This window comes from Cupressus sempervirens, chromosome 7 (genome assembly GCF_028749045.1).
Source record: "Cupressus sempervirens isolate cs-2001-9-10 chromosome 7, ASM2874904v1, whole genome shotgun sequence".
NCBI classification, from domain to species: domain Eukaryota; kingdom Viridiplantae; phylum Streptophyta; class Pinopsida; order Cupressales; family Cupressaceae; genus Cupressus; species Cupressus sempervirens.
This window is the reverse complement of record NC_143124.1, coordinates 87,885,924-87,900,751: the sequence shown is the minus strand read 5'-3', so window position 1 is coordinate 87,900,751 and position 14,828 is coordinate 87,885,924. Positions and strand designations below refer to the sequence as shown.

General features: G+C 34.3%; 1 pseudogene across 1 annotated transcript; it reads left to right on the top strand.

The window, feature by feature from the left end:
* Positions 1 to 6,047: 6,047 nt before the first annotated feature.
* LOC149545628 (disease resistance protein Roq1-like) lies at positions 6,048 to 9,988 on the top strand (annotated as a pseudogene). The gene is made up of 6 exons (XR_016353607.1): positions 6,048 to 6,325; positions 6,361 to 6,642; positions 6,949 to 8,058; positions 8,179 to 8,445; positions 8,579 to 9,236; positions 9,444 to 9,988. The product of XR_016353607.1 is annotated as a disease resistance protein Roq1-like (transcript).
* Positions 9,989 to 14,828: the final 4,840 nt, after the last annotated feature.

Here is a 14,828-nt window from a genome sequence, read left to right as displayed (position 1 = left end):
CATTTTCATAACCCAATCAAGTTTTTTGAATCGAGAAAGGCCGATTGGGTTATGGCTTGGTGATAGGAAATTAAAATGACCCAAAGTCTTGGGAGACCATTTACCTTTCATTTTTTCCTTTAGACATTTTTTCATCTTCTAAAATGAATTCTTATCTTTGCCTTCATCAAGTTTTCTAATGGTGAAGTGGGTATCTCTAAAATCACCACCATAATATTACATGTCTTCTTAGCTTTCTAACCATATACATATATTTATTTGGACAACATTAACATTGTAAAGTTTAATCACTTTTACTAATGCCTTGACATTTCCCATTGACATATGTCTACCATTTTAAAAATCAATTCTTATATACTTAACCAATTTCAAAATAAATTATATATTACTATTCTACACTTGATTCTATACACTTTTTTTAAAAAAAGTTTTCATTATCGATTATTTTGATGCAAGTTATGCTCAACACACAAACAAGTACCAAAATTTTAGGATGTAGGAAGTTCAATAATTAATAATTGAAAAAATATTCATCATAAAATTACAAAAAAATACACAACTTCTAGATATGAATCTTAAATATCATCCTACCAAAGGGATATGGAAGATACTAAATATTACTTGGTCTTTTGTGTTGCACATGAAAACAACTATCTTATGTTTTCTAAAAAAATCAATCCAACTATTTTTTGTGCGTGCAAGGTTTGACCCACCTAATCTTATCCATTTCGCAAAAACTATAGTAGTTTAGAAAGTAGATTCAAATGACTACAACTTATATGTTTTACACATCTTGTCATTTTTAGTGGATGACCCTCAAATGTCTCATCCAAGTTCAGGTTTAACTAATTTTAGAAAAAAGGTGTCCACTTATACCCCCTTTTTGTACACTATTTTGGTGCACTCACCTGCAATATCATATTCTTTTGTTTATGTAAGATTTCATTTATCAACTTCTAAGTATAATTTGTAGATACTATGAGCTAGAGACTCTTTTTTATAAGTTTGTAATATTGAAAACATTTCTTTTTCATTTTGATGCAGAAAATATATCTATGGAGATAAAAATGGCCAAGAAAAAAAAAGAGGTAAGAAAATATGATAAGAAACAATGAAGTGGAGAGAAATAAATAATCAAAATTAATTTTTCCTCTAAAGTTATAACTAAATAGCTAACAATTTTTTTTTTAGGTACCAACATGTAAGCCCAAATGTTTGGTCTAGGATGAGCTCAAAATTTTAATGTCAATAGTGGTAAACAAAGCCTTTGTATGCTTGAGACTAACAATCAAAAAAGTATTATCCTCAAACTAATCGAGTAAATGTCTAAGTTTGAAGGAAAGTATAATAATAAGTCTGGTATTCACCTCAATCATTGCAGACTCTAAAATAAAAAGAAAAAATAAACACCAAGAAAATCCACTTCAACCTAAAAAAACCAAAACAAAAAGTCATTGCTCAAAGACATGTCCCTTGGAGCCCATTACAGAAACCATGGAAAAATAAAGCATGAAATACTCAAAGCCCAACATTAAAAACCAACAAAAATCAATCAAAGCTAACCTAATAGAACTTCTAAAGGGTTTTAGCATTCTTATTGAATGGGAACACATATACATGTTGAGCATAAAACAAATAACATTGTGCATCAAAAAAAGGACCCTAAGCCAATTGGGCTTGATAGTTCTAGGTTTAAGGCAAACAATCTAAATCTAGAGCAATTCATCTCAGACACATGCCAAATAAATTATGAGAGCATAAAACATTGTAGTGGGACTATGTACATATGGAAAACCACATGCGGGAACCAAGTTGGCTAACTCCACACCCATATTCACATTTATAAACAAAAAAATTTCTTGTATAATTGTCTTATTATCTTATTCAATGGATCTTAGAATTTTGTCACAACCTACTCAATATATCTAACTCTACTTGTCTTCGTAGAAGAATTTTTTTGAAGAACATTGTGTAATAATGTAAAAATTGCTATCGATTATTTTCAAGACCCAAAGGATTTGACGGGCACCATCAATGCATCTCACTTGCAATTGACATTTTTTACCTCAACAACATGGCAAGAATGCATAGCATTGGGATTTTCATTTTTTATACTCCTAGACAAAAGTCAGTGCAATTACTAAAGAGGAAGAAAAGTGGTTTGACACGGTTTGTTTACATGCATCTATGTGGAAGTATATTGGAGATTTTATTTTATCAATCCTTGTCCCAATACTTTTTAAAATAGGGAGACATTTTCAATTATTTCCCTTAAAGCATTGTGTTGCGGCAAAAACTACTATAGCTTTTCACATATTCCAATTCTAGAATGGCAAAATGAAAATGTGAAGGGCAAAAAGAAATGAAATTTAGGGTTTCATCTTATTTAACAAAATTGATAAGAAAGCTAAATTGGAAAATCATTACATCCACTATAAGAAGTTATGCAACAATAGGAAGAAAATAAAATACCTAAGTCCTGATAATGCCATAGCCACTACTCTAGAGGAAGCAAGCTTCTCCAAAATATCTTTTCAACCTAGAATGAGAATGACATTATTTTTCAATTGTAATGTCCCAATTTTAGAATGGGTTTTAATAGGAAATAAGGATTAATTACCAATACTATATTATTAAAAATAATATAATAATAATTATTATCTATTTTAAAATACAATTTTATTTATAATAAATAAGATAAAGAAAATTAAATATCTTTAATATATACCATTGGGTATATTTAAATCTAAAAAATATATAATAATATTAAGGTTAAATATAAATTATAATATATATTTCATATATAATAACGTATCATTATAAACATATACATATTGAAATGATAATAACATAATATATATAGAAATATATATCAACTATTATTATACTTTATACAATAATAAATATTAATAAATTAAGCATATAGGTTATGAGTTATCTAATTAAAGTATATATAATGAATTAATATTAATAATATTGTATTAATAAATAATAATATAATATTAATATTAATAATATAATATAAAAATTAATGAAAAGACGTGTCCCTTCTTTTATTACTACACTAAAATAAGTATTATGTCAATAGGGGGCATAGGAATGGATTATATAAAATAAAAAATATAAATTGAGCGTAAAAATGAGTAATGTTTGGAAAGGGGACATTACAAGTGGTATCAAAGCATTGATCTTGCCATCTTGTAATTTGATTTCATAAACAAATTTTTAGAAAGATTTATCGGAGATATTGGAATTTTAGAAGAAGTGGAAGAGATTGAATAGATAATACAAATCATGAATGCATATGAAGCAACAATTTTAGGAAGGAAACAAGTCAATTAAAAAAGAAATACAATAATTACTACAAACCAAATAGAAGAATTCCATAGTACTAGAGTTTACCGCCTGGGATACAATCGTTGGTGTAAATAAGTATTTACTATTTGCACTTTATTTAAGTTTACTTAGATTAATGCATTATTTAATTATTTATTAGTTAGTCACCTAGGAATATGTGTACTCTTGTGAGTTGTCTTGTTGACAACACATAAGTTAGCACTCTAAATATGCACAAGGTGTCTACAACATAGGAGTTAGCACTTTATTTGAGCATATGGTGTCTACAACATCTCTACATCTGAGACACCTTGTCATACTTATCCTCTCATTGGTGCAAACACATTCATGCACAATGGAGGACGTGTGCTTAGTTGTCATGCTTATCTCCTAGTTCTTTCTAGAACCATTCTAGGTGCATCTTAGAGGCTTTTATATATAGGCACTCCTAGTGTGTATGTACATACTTTGAGACATTCATTCTCATATTGATCATACTCTTTTGGTCTACTGTTGTGCTTGTGCTTGAGTTCCTTGACCTTGAGTAATTTTTCCCTAAGGAAAATTCTAACATGGTATCAAAGCTATACCAAATTCTTACAACAATGATTATTGAGAAATTAGCCTAGATCTAGATCGAGCTCCATAACCTCTAGATCTAGTACCAATAATAGTATATACTATTGGAGTAGCACAAATAGTTGTTTCATATCCTCCAAGTGCACACAAAGCCTATTCCACATTTCATTCTCCAGATCCAGATGTTCCCAAGATCCATCTACTTCCACAAGAGTTGGCCCTAACCATATAGGTTGACCCAGCACCGGTGACAGATCTAGTTGAATTGTCGATGAAGCTATCAGTTAAGAAGAAGATGTAACAGTTGGTCTAAGAAATGTCTATATAAGGCACACAAACCTGCCATAAAGCACACCCTACACACCCTAATAGTACATTAACTAGAGCAAGACCCAACTACAATACCAAATTGACCCAATTGACATGGAACCAACATCTAAGCCATGCCCATTCATCAGAAATACAACAATTACAAAGGCGTAAATTTTGTCACTATCATTTTGGGTCGCATGCATGCTTTAGCAACACAAGATGGGCACTCGTTATGGGATTGAACCAAAGAGATGAGCGCACATACAAAAGGTTTATATGAGCATTAGAAAGGAAGGAGAACAATGATCTACATCAAAAATTGTGAAAAGGTACATCTGCATACGTAGACGACAATATAGTCAAAGGACTATATTATTACAAGTACGTTTTGAAGGTGATAACTGAGCATCAATACAGTTAGTTTTCATGACCACAATCAAAGCCCTATGACTAGGCAGATCTATCAAGTTAGGGATGTGTGTGTGTGTGTGTGTGTGTGTGTGTGTGTGTGTGTGTGTGTGCGTGCGCGCGTGTGTGTGTGTATTGGAATGGATTGTATAAAATCAAAAATATAAATTGAGGGTAAAAATGAGTGATGTCTCAAAAGGCGACATTATAGGTGGTATCGAAGTTTCTATTACAAGGGGACATTTACAAAGTGTGAGAATTGCTATTTAGAAGGAGATAAACAAAATTATTTTTATCTTAAAACACATATGATCTGAGTGCACAGGATGAGATAGAGAGTGGGTGATGTTTTTTTCAATTGTGTCATCTTATAATGTGCCTATATGAAAACTTTTTTGGTTTGGCACAAGATTCATATACCTTAACTCTATAAAAAAACCTACACCTCATGTCATGCAAGGAATGTCTTCAAAACAAGCTTTATTCTCTACATGTATAGAATGTTTGAGAAATTGTAATAGTGGATGCATAGGTCTCTCAGTGAAATGACAATTATCATTTTTACAATTTTATCCTGATATTTGTGGAGAAAAAAGAAAAGACCACTGAGAATAATAATGACCAATGAAAAACAGTAATTTTTGTATATGAAATGAAATAATTTCATTAAATCTTTCAAAGTATAGTCCAAAATGTTATAATTAGGAAAGGAAAAAAAAAGAGATTTCAATAAATGAACTAAGAGGTTGAAAGCTTTAGTCTCCTCAATATTCACTAATATCATAGTCTTCTAGGCTTCTGTCTCTTTAGTCCCCACTCTTCCTAAGGCATCTCGACCAGCGTTCTCATATTTCAACCAATTTTGAAAAAAAATCCCGCGGAATTTCCTGTCAAAAATCTCCCTAAACATCCAATCTGTCCAATGTTGTGCGATCGTGTAACCCATCATTAAGCCATCCAATTTCATCCATCCTTATCTCTATTTATCTCCAGAAGCCCATCTTATCGTGACACATCATTAGAGGAATCGAGTGATATATTCTGTATATGAAACGTGTTGTTTTTCGGTTCTACTAGCTTTTACGATTTTTCTACCCAAATTCTGACCCTACCATTGTCAATTTCTTCTCCAATATTATTAGTTCCCGGAGGATTCTTTTATATTTTCCCATTTTCATTCTTATCTACTCTCTTTGTTCCTTTCTAACAATCTTTAAACAGACAGAAAAAGAGAAATAACGGCAGACCTGTTCCTGCCGCTATTCCCTTTTGTCTCTATACTCACCTACCTCAGTTTCTGACATCCCGTGATTCCCTGGTTATATCACCAAAATCAGCCACCTCTGAAACTTCCCATTGAAGACACCTTTAAATGCTCGAAACTCTGATAATTTCCCTTCTTTTGCATTTACTCAATCATTTGGTACTGGGTGCTACCTACTCTTTCAATCATGGCACCTTGCTCATCATGCCAAAATGTCAGTGAAATTGGAGCTCAATGCCAAGGAATAATATCATCTGCATCTGCAAAACTGTTTGATGTATTCATTAACGACCGCGGCCACAACATAAAAGAAACCTTGGCTCTTGAACTTTACTATTCTCTCCGCGAGTTGGGGTACAAAATATTTCTCGACTGTTATGAGATTGAACAGGGAGATTCATTTGATTCTGCCATAAAGAATGCCTTCTACTCTGCTTCAATTCATATTGCCATCTTTTCGAATACTCTGCTTCAATTCATATTGCCATCTTTTCGAAAGGATTTGCAAAGTCCCCTTGGTGTTTAGATGAGCTGGTTTTCATGTTAAAGACTAAGGCTAAAATTATCCCTATATTTTATGATGTGACGCCATCAGATCTTCGTTACATTCAAAAGGGAGTTTATTCTGATGCATTTGTTCAACATGAAAAGAAAGGCAGGTATTTGAACCAGTTTGAAGTGTGGGAGAAAGCTCTCTACTCTGTTTCATTCATGTATGGCTACGAATTCAGCAAACATAATTAGTAAGACTTCTTTCATGCGCTTTCCATTAGATCTTATATTGATAGTATACTTTTGATCAATAATTTGCCTTCAAAACAGACTGCCTTCATAATCTTAATGTGCCATTGATTCTCTTATTTACCCCATCTTCTTTTTATGGGGTTTTTCTTCTTTTTAATCTCTTTAATCAGAACATCTTTCTAATCAAAGTTGATTTTTCCATTAAAAAATTTCGAACTCCATTTGTTACTTCAAAACTTTGTTTACCTTAGTTAGATGATCTTTCTAATCAAGGTCTTTTTTCCCTATTTATTCTAAATTCTCAGTGATCCAATTAAGATGTGTAAAAATGTGGTGTCAGCTGTACATAAAAAGCTCCAAAAGATAAAGTCTCTAGATGTTGTAGTAGAAAATCCAGTGGGGCTTGATGAGCTTGCAGTAGATTTTAAAAGGTGCTGCATGCAGAAGACTGATAAATCAGTTCAGACCATTGGTATCTTTGGGATGGGGGGAGCTGGAAAGACAACTTTGGCCAAAGAAATATTTAACCGCAAGCAATGTGAATATGATGGGTCATGTTTTCCGTTTGATGTGCGAGAAGCCTCTGTCAATAATGAATTGCCTGCTTTGCAAAGTAGGCTTCTAAAAGATATCACCTGCCTTCAGGATACACCACAATTTCATAGCACAGATGAAGGAAAGAGCTATCTCAAGTCTCATCTTCGAAGGGTTAATTCTTCACGCTTTCTTATTGTTCTAGATGATGTTGATCACAAGGATCAGTTAGATGCTCTATTGGTTAGAAATGTCCTCAATTTTGAAAGTTTGCTAATTGTCACAACACGTGATGAGAGGGTGTTAGTACATGCCGGAATTAACTTTCTCTACAGGATGAAAGAAATGAGTCGAGAGCATAGCAGAGAGCTCTTCTGCTGGAATGCATTTCACCAATCATATGCTGCTAGTGCTTCCGAGGATTTGGGAAAAATTTGTGAACATGTGTGGAGGTTTACCTCTCTCTTTAAAGGTCTTAGGTAGCCATGTTTTTGGTAGTTCTGACCGCCATTATTGGCAGTTAGTATTGAATGAAGCTCGTAAGTCACTGCCCGAGGACATCAAACGGAGGGTCAAAATAAGCTTCGACGCATTGAACAGTGAGCAAAAATAGATCTTTATGCACATCGCTTGTTTCTTCATTGGCAAACCCATGAGTATGGCAATAAGAATATGGGAATCCTATGGATGGAGTGCTAAGCTCGCACTTCAAACCTTAAAGGACAAATGCCTCGTCGAAATGGTGTGGTGTTATTCCAAGGAATTTTGATGACAAGGAGCTTTCTTTCAGAATGCACGACCATCTTCGTGATTTGGGGAGAGAACTGGCGGGTGAGTTCAGTCCACATCGCCTGTGGCGCCATCAACATCTGAGACCTTTGGTCTGTTTCTTCCTCCTTGAGATTTCTGAGATGAATATACCGAAATCATTTAACATTTTTCAGTTATTTGAAATCCTTCTTCGAATTGCAGAAAGATTTGACCTTCATCTGTGTATACAGGAATCGAAGCAGTTCAGAAACATCCTCACTGAAACAACTGGCAGATGTCTCCTCTCAATGTTTGACTGGTCTTTCGGTGCCCAAATTACATGCTTTTTAGGGAATATGGATGATTCTGCTGAGGCGCCGATTGCTTTGATATGGCTTCAGCTTGACCTGTCCTGGAGCGTACACACAAGCATTCCCTCATGGGTTCCTCTGCAGAATTTGGAGTGTTTAGGAATAGTTGATGGGCGTCTAAAAAGATTATGGCAGAACGACACAGGGGTATTTTTTATTATCCTTCTTGGAATGTCATGTCTTCATAAATGGTACTCAATGAGTTTTGGGAAACTATTAATGTCACAATTGTTCATGATTAACAAATAACCATTTGAAATTTATTGGGTCCAAATTTTAGGTGCCCTATCAGTTGAAGGAGTTACTGCTTTATGGTACATCGTCGGCTGATTGTACAAACTCATTAGAAATGTTAACTAATTTAGAAAAGCTAACCATAAGAAGACTTGAGAATGACAGACTAAAGGGGAGGTCCTTATTAAAATCTCACTCACCTTAGGAGTTTGGTTTTGACACAATTGCCATTATGGGGAGAAGTTACTTTGAATGGCAGTGGGGTGTCAACTGTAAAGTCTCCCATGAGTAACCTAGAAAATATAATAATCAGTGCAGTAAAACACTTGTGGAAGGTTTCAATTAGTGGAGATCATTGTCCAAGCCTTTATTGTCTTCACATGCAATCCATGGAAAATTTATTTGTAATTGATCTATCTGTGGCAAGAACACTGTGTTATCTTGAGTTAAAGTCTTGTACACAATTAAGAGAGGTATCAGGGATATGTGACCTGGAAAACTTCGTAATATTGAACATACATAAATGTCCAAAGCTGATCGAGTTGCCAAATCTTGCACGTCTTAGTTTCTTAGAGAGGATAACTATTGATGGATGCGAGAGGCTGCAAAATTTAGAAGGTATTGAAGAGCTGAAAGGATTGAAATATCTACATCTTTCATCTCTAGGTCATGACGTAATAGCAAATTACATTTGTAAGTTGCAGGTAATGAAAATTTGTCTATTGCAAGATTTATGTTTGTCATTTTGATGGAAGTAAGGATTTATCTGCTATGGACCTCGTGTTTAGTTATTTCTCTGTCAAAATATTGACTATAACTAATATCTAACGCACATAATCTCAAATTTATTTGTAGTACTGTTATGAACGTTTGTTGAAGGACTGACATCTGTTATTTTTTATTTTATTCAGTGATTGCCGTCAGAATTCACAAGTATTACTGGCAGAGTAGCAAAGGAAGCTTCGTTGACTTTGACAGAAAATGTATTTCGTGACCTGATTAATGATGTACGAGGCGAAATCAATATCATTGAAAATGCCATGCCTGAAGCATCACTGCAAACAGTTGAACACTCGTGGAACACGATCATTTTATGTGCTGTGGTTCAAAGTAATTACGGGGAAACTATACATATTCCTCTTTCTGCTTCTGATTCAACAGAAAGTTATATTGGACTGGTAGAATGGATAGTTACGTTTGTAGTTACTGCCATCTTGTATTGGATTCCATATATGTCATTTGCTGGGAAACTAAAGAAGGGGTGTCTGGTAATGGTGAACAATGGTGAGGAAGGGAATGCCTTATGTATATCGAAAAGAATTATTAGTCGATTATATGATCCCTAATTTTCTTTTGCGGTATCCATTTTCAAATCATATTGAGAAGTGACAAATATTTAGGGATGGTTTTGCAATCAAAATATAAAATAAGCATGGATCAATTTCTCTATTGAGAATGAGGCTCCTGGACTTCTTTAATATTTCTGTAACACAGAATCACGGTCCATTTCACCTTCTTTTATTCTTTGTAAATACTAAATTTTGTATGTTTGGAGGTATAAACCTTGCCTGCCAACCCATTCTTCAGCACTCCCCAGTAAGCATTACCAGATTGTGTATCAGTGCTTACCTAGTGACCAATGATGGCACCAATGCCTACTCCCTTCCAAGCCTTGACAGAGGCACCTGATGAAATTCATATCCCAAGCCTCCAGTTTTCATCAGCCCTTGCTCTTTGTGGATTTTCTTTCCCACCACAAGGATATTTGGATTGGATTTTTGATGTTGTTACGCAAGAATATGTTTCCAGCATAATTTGAGCTGTTTCAGAAACTTGGAAACTTCTAGAAACCTGTCCTCTGGCTGGCCATAAAATTAATTCTTGAGTTTTGATAATGTGTTTGACTTCCATTCTCATGTGATCTCTCAATTTAAACTATTTGACACAAGCATTATATGTTAAGGTTCCATAATGTATATAAGCATCTTTATCCATGTTTTCATATTAATATTTAAATTTTTTCTATATATTAAAATTTTCCCTATTTTTTATATAGCTGTTCCCATTGCTGTCCACTTCTCCAAAAAGAGAAAACCGTCCCAGAAATCTGTTTCCCCTTCCCCTTGTTCTGGAGACTTTGGGTAACATAGTTTTTAAACCACTTTTATTGGTGATGGGTTGCTTCAATTTTTTTATAGTGTTTTAGTTCCTTTATTTTGATTAGTGATATCAAGTTTCCATAGACTATAATAGATTTGATTATGTTGGAGTTTCACATCAATATTTTGGATCACACTACATGATCCATTAGAATAACAGAGAGCTAAAGGTGAAGAAAATATTAGTTGCAGATCAAAACAAGTTGAAAAGAGAGAGGGGTGAGAGGGAAGGTTGCGCATGGTTTGAGGAACAAGGATATACTTTTGGAAAATAAAATAAATGCCAAAATATATGGCAAGGCAAGAGCAACCACTAGACTTTTTAAAAGCTTTCCTAGGATGCTCACTTCCTAGATTTTTCTTAACCACTTGTGTTGGTGTTGATCTACTTTCATTTTGTTTTTAACAGTTTAGTTCCTTTATTCTTCTTTCCTAGGATGATCTCTTCCCAGAAATCTTAAACTCAAACACTTGTGCTGGTGTCGAGTTGCGTCAATTTGTTTCTAGTGCTTTAGTTCCTTTCTTCCTAGGATGTTTTCATTGTAAAACTTCCTATTATCTGGCTTCCTTTACTCATAGAATTTGCTACTGTATGTGCTATCTTCTTACAGTGCTTTATTCCTAAAACTTTCTTAACCAATATTGCATTGCCTCATTTCATTTTATTTCCTGTCACTTAGTTTTTTATGTTCCTTTCCTGGGACGTTCTCATTCTAGAACTTTCTACTTATGCATACATAAGTCCCATTGACCTAACTTTAGTTACTACTAAAAATTACTATACTTATGTAACTGCTCATCAAACCTTTTACTCAGCATTGGTGCAGACCATGGACTTCTGACCAAAACGTTGGCTTTAATCTATTCCCTCATGATGGGATAGCAAGAGCCAAATGCCGAAACCGTATTAAACTATGCAGTTGATCCCAAAAAAATAGTCTAATACAAAGCTTCCTCACATTGGCATGATCACCATACCTATGTGGTTTTTGACAACCACAACAAATGCATGTAATATGAATTTAATTCTTCAATGAGAGCTTCAACTTATAACTTTAACATTGAGAAATGTATCCTTACATGTTCAGTAAGTTGGTGGACATGCTTTGTCAAAAACATAACAATACCCATTAAGGGGAAAAAATGCATTATTTACAGAAAGGTCAAGTACTTCTGTTCCTCCTTGCAGTGGCAAAATGCTAGATTCATGTTGTCATTTGTAGAGCAAGGTTGCTGATGTCCAGCAGAAAGTATGGCTTGCCTACCAACTTCCAGAATAAATCGTTTTGATAAGCACATGCAGAAGACAATTATTTTTATCATGTCATTCCTTTTTACAAATTGTCCCTAATTTTTCTCTCCTATGTACTGGTTTTATTTTTAATCCCTTTTCAAGTTAATCTGCAATAGACATTAGATGATGTAGGAGATGAGCTGCAGAAGAAAATTTAGCATTTTGTTTTTTTCTCTTTTCCTTATTGTTTCATCTAAGCTTTCCACAAGATGCACAGAAGTAGCCTCCCCATCACTGCATGTTCCAGATCAGTGTTGGAGACTGAAGGTGAATTGTGAGATGCAAGAATTATCAAGTGCCTCTTGTTGTTAAGGCTCAATAGAATCTGTATATATAAAACATAATCAGTCCACATTTTCTAATACTTGACTGGAAAATTACACTCAGAACGATCACATAGAAGCTATGACAAGTTTAGAAATGTATATTTCATGCAAATTACAGTTACAAATCATTTGAAAAAAATCTTTACGAGTGTTGAATATTAAATTTAAACTCAAAAAGAATTTTACAAAACATTTGAAACAAACCTGTAGAGTGTTGGAGAAGTATATTTTATTAAATTTAAATTAAGAAAGAATATATTGTCCTTTCATCTTTCATCTTTCATGTTGTCAATACAAAAACCAATAGTATGCAACGAGTCAAATGAGGATAGAAAATCATTGTCAAAAATCACAATTCCATGCAATTTAGAACTTATATTTTTCTTTCTCCCTATATAAATTCAACTAGTGGTTGGGACCTTACGTACAATTGCACCTCCAACCTCAAACTAGAAGGTAATGATTCCTTCTTGTGAAAAATATAAATTAGATTTAAAACACACAACCCTAAACTTAAAAAAATTTGCTTGGTACTAAAAAAAATTGCTCGGCAGATGAAGGTGCCGAGTGCCAATTTTGCTCGACACTTGAAGGTGCCAAATCATAGATTGCTTGGCACTTGATGGTGCCAAGTGATAGGCAACAGGTGTCGAGTGACAGAATGCTCGGCACTTGAAAAAGAATGCAATAGGTGCTGAGTTATCTCAGCACTCAAAGAAAAATGCTCAGCAACAATGGATGTCGAGTAAGCTCAACTCCAACTAAGAAAATTTATAACTTAGAAAAATTATAACATGAATGCTTTCACCATTAAAACCAAAGAGCCAAGCTCTAACCTTTCAAACAAATTTCTCAAATGCAATGAATAGAAGAGGAAGAACAATAGATTCAAGTATGTCTGCTTGCTTTTCTATTCAACTGAGATTTAAACTATTACAAAATCTAGGAGCATTTGGCTTCAACTAGAAAACCCTCATCTATATGGACGAAATGAACTTCATTTTTTCTCTGCACTCTGATGAATAGATCTGTTGATCACTTCTCTCTTCTTCCTTCTCTGTAGCTTCTAATCTGCTCTTCCTCTAACTTCTCTCTATCTGGTCAAATGAATTTGAGACATTCCTTTTGTTTTCTACCAAAAACAATTTTCTCCTCATTTTTGAATTTAAAAATTCACCTACCCGTAATAAATTTTTTGAACATTTTGCAATCCATCAGGTGGTAGGTGGGCATTTGGCTCCACGGGCAAGACAACCACCGCATTAAATTCCAACACTCCCCCTTTGTCCCGAGCCAAACAAAACAAGGATCACATCTAATCCACATCAACTACACCAAGACACTCTCTTAGGTGTACAAAAGTTCCAATGCCTAATGGCTTTGTGAAAATGTCTGCTAGCTGCTACTCAGACTTACAAAATTCTATTTTGATTTCCCCATTCTCCACCAACTCTCTGATGAAGTAATATCTGATCTCAATATGTTTGCTTCTCCCATGGAAGAATGAATTCTTGGACAATGCAATTGATGAGATGTTGTCATAATAAATTGTGGTTCCATCCTCTTTCCTTTCATTCAAATCTGTCAGGATCCTCCTTAGCGAAATTGCCTGACATGCTATTGCATTTGTTGCTATGTATTCAGCCTCTGCTGTAGATTGAGCAACAATAGGTTGCTTCTTGGATGCCCATGAAATTGCACCTAATCCCATATGAAACATGTACTTGGAAGTGCTCCTCTTATCATCTAAACTTCCAGCCTAATCACTATCTGTATAACCAACCAGCTTGAAATCATCATTTTCAGTATACAAAATCTCAAATCCCTTGGTACCTTTCACATACCTTAGGATCCTTTTTCTTGCTTGCCAATAAAAATCCTTTGGTATTTCCATAAATCTAGAAATCAAACTTACTACATGCATTAGGTTTGGCCGAGTTGCAGTCAAACACATTAAACTTCCAACCATACTCTTGCCTAGTGTTGGATCCACTCTCTTGCTAGAGTCTTCCTTGCTCAAATTCAGACCTATTGTTGTTGGTGTGGTGGTTGCCTTACTATTCTGCATTTTAAATCTCTACAAGCTCTGCCCTGCATATTTTTCTTGAGAGATAAAGATGTCATCATGCATTTTTTTTACTTCTATGCTTAGAAAATATTTCAAGAGACCTAGGTCTATCATTTCAAATTCACTTTTTATGGCCTCTTTAAACTCACCATTTAGAGCCTGTCATTTTCAGTAAAAATTAAGTCATCTACATATAAGACAATAATTAACACATTTTCATTTGCTGCCTTGATGTAAAGAGTGGGCTCACCATTGCTTTTGCTAAAGCCATTGCTCATCAAATATGAGTCAATCATAATGTACCATGCCCTTGGAGCTTGCTTGAGCCCATAAAGAGCTCTCTTCAATCTATATACTTTATTCTCTTCACCTACAACTTTATAACCGGGTGGCTGCTTCACATATACTTCTTCTTTCAATACACCATTTAGGAAGGTAGACTTCACATC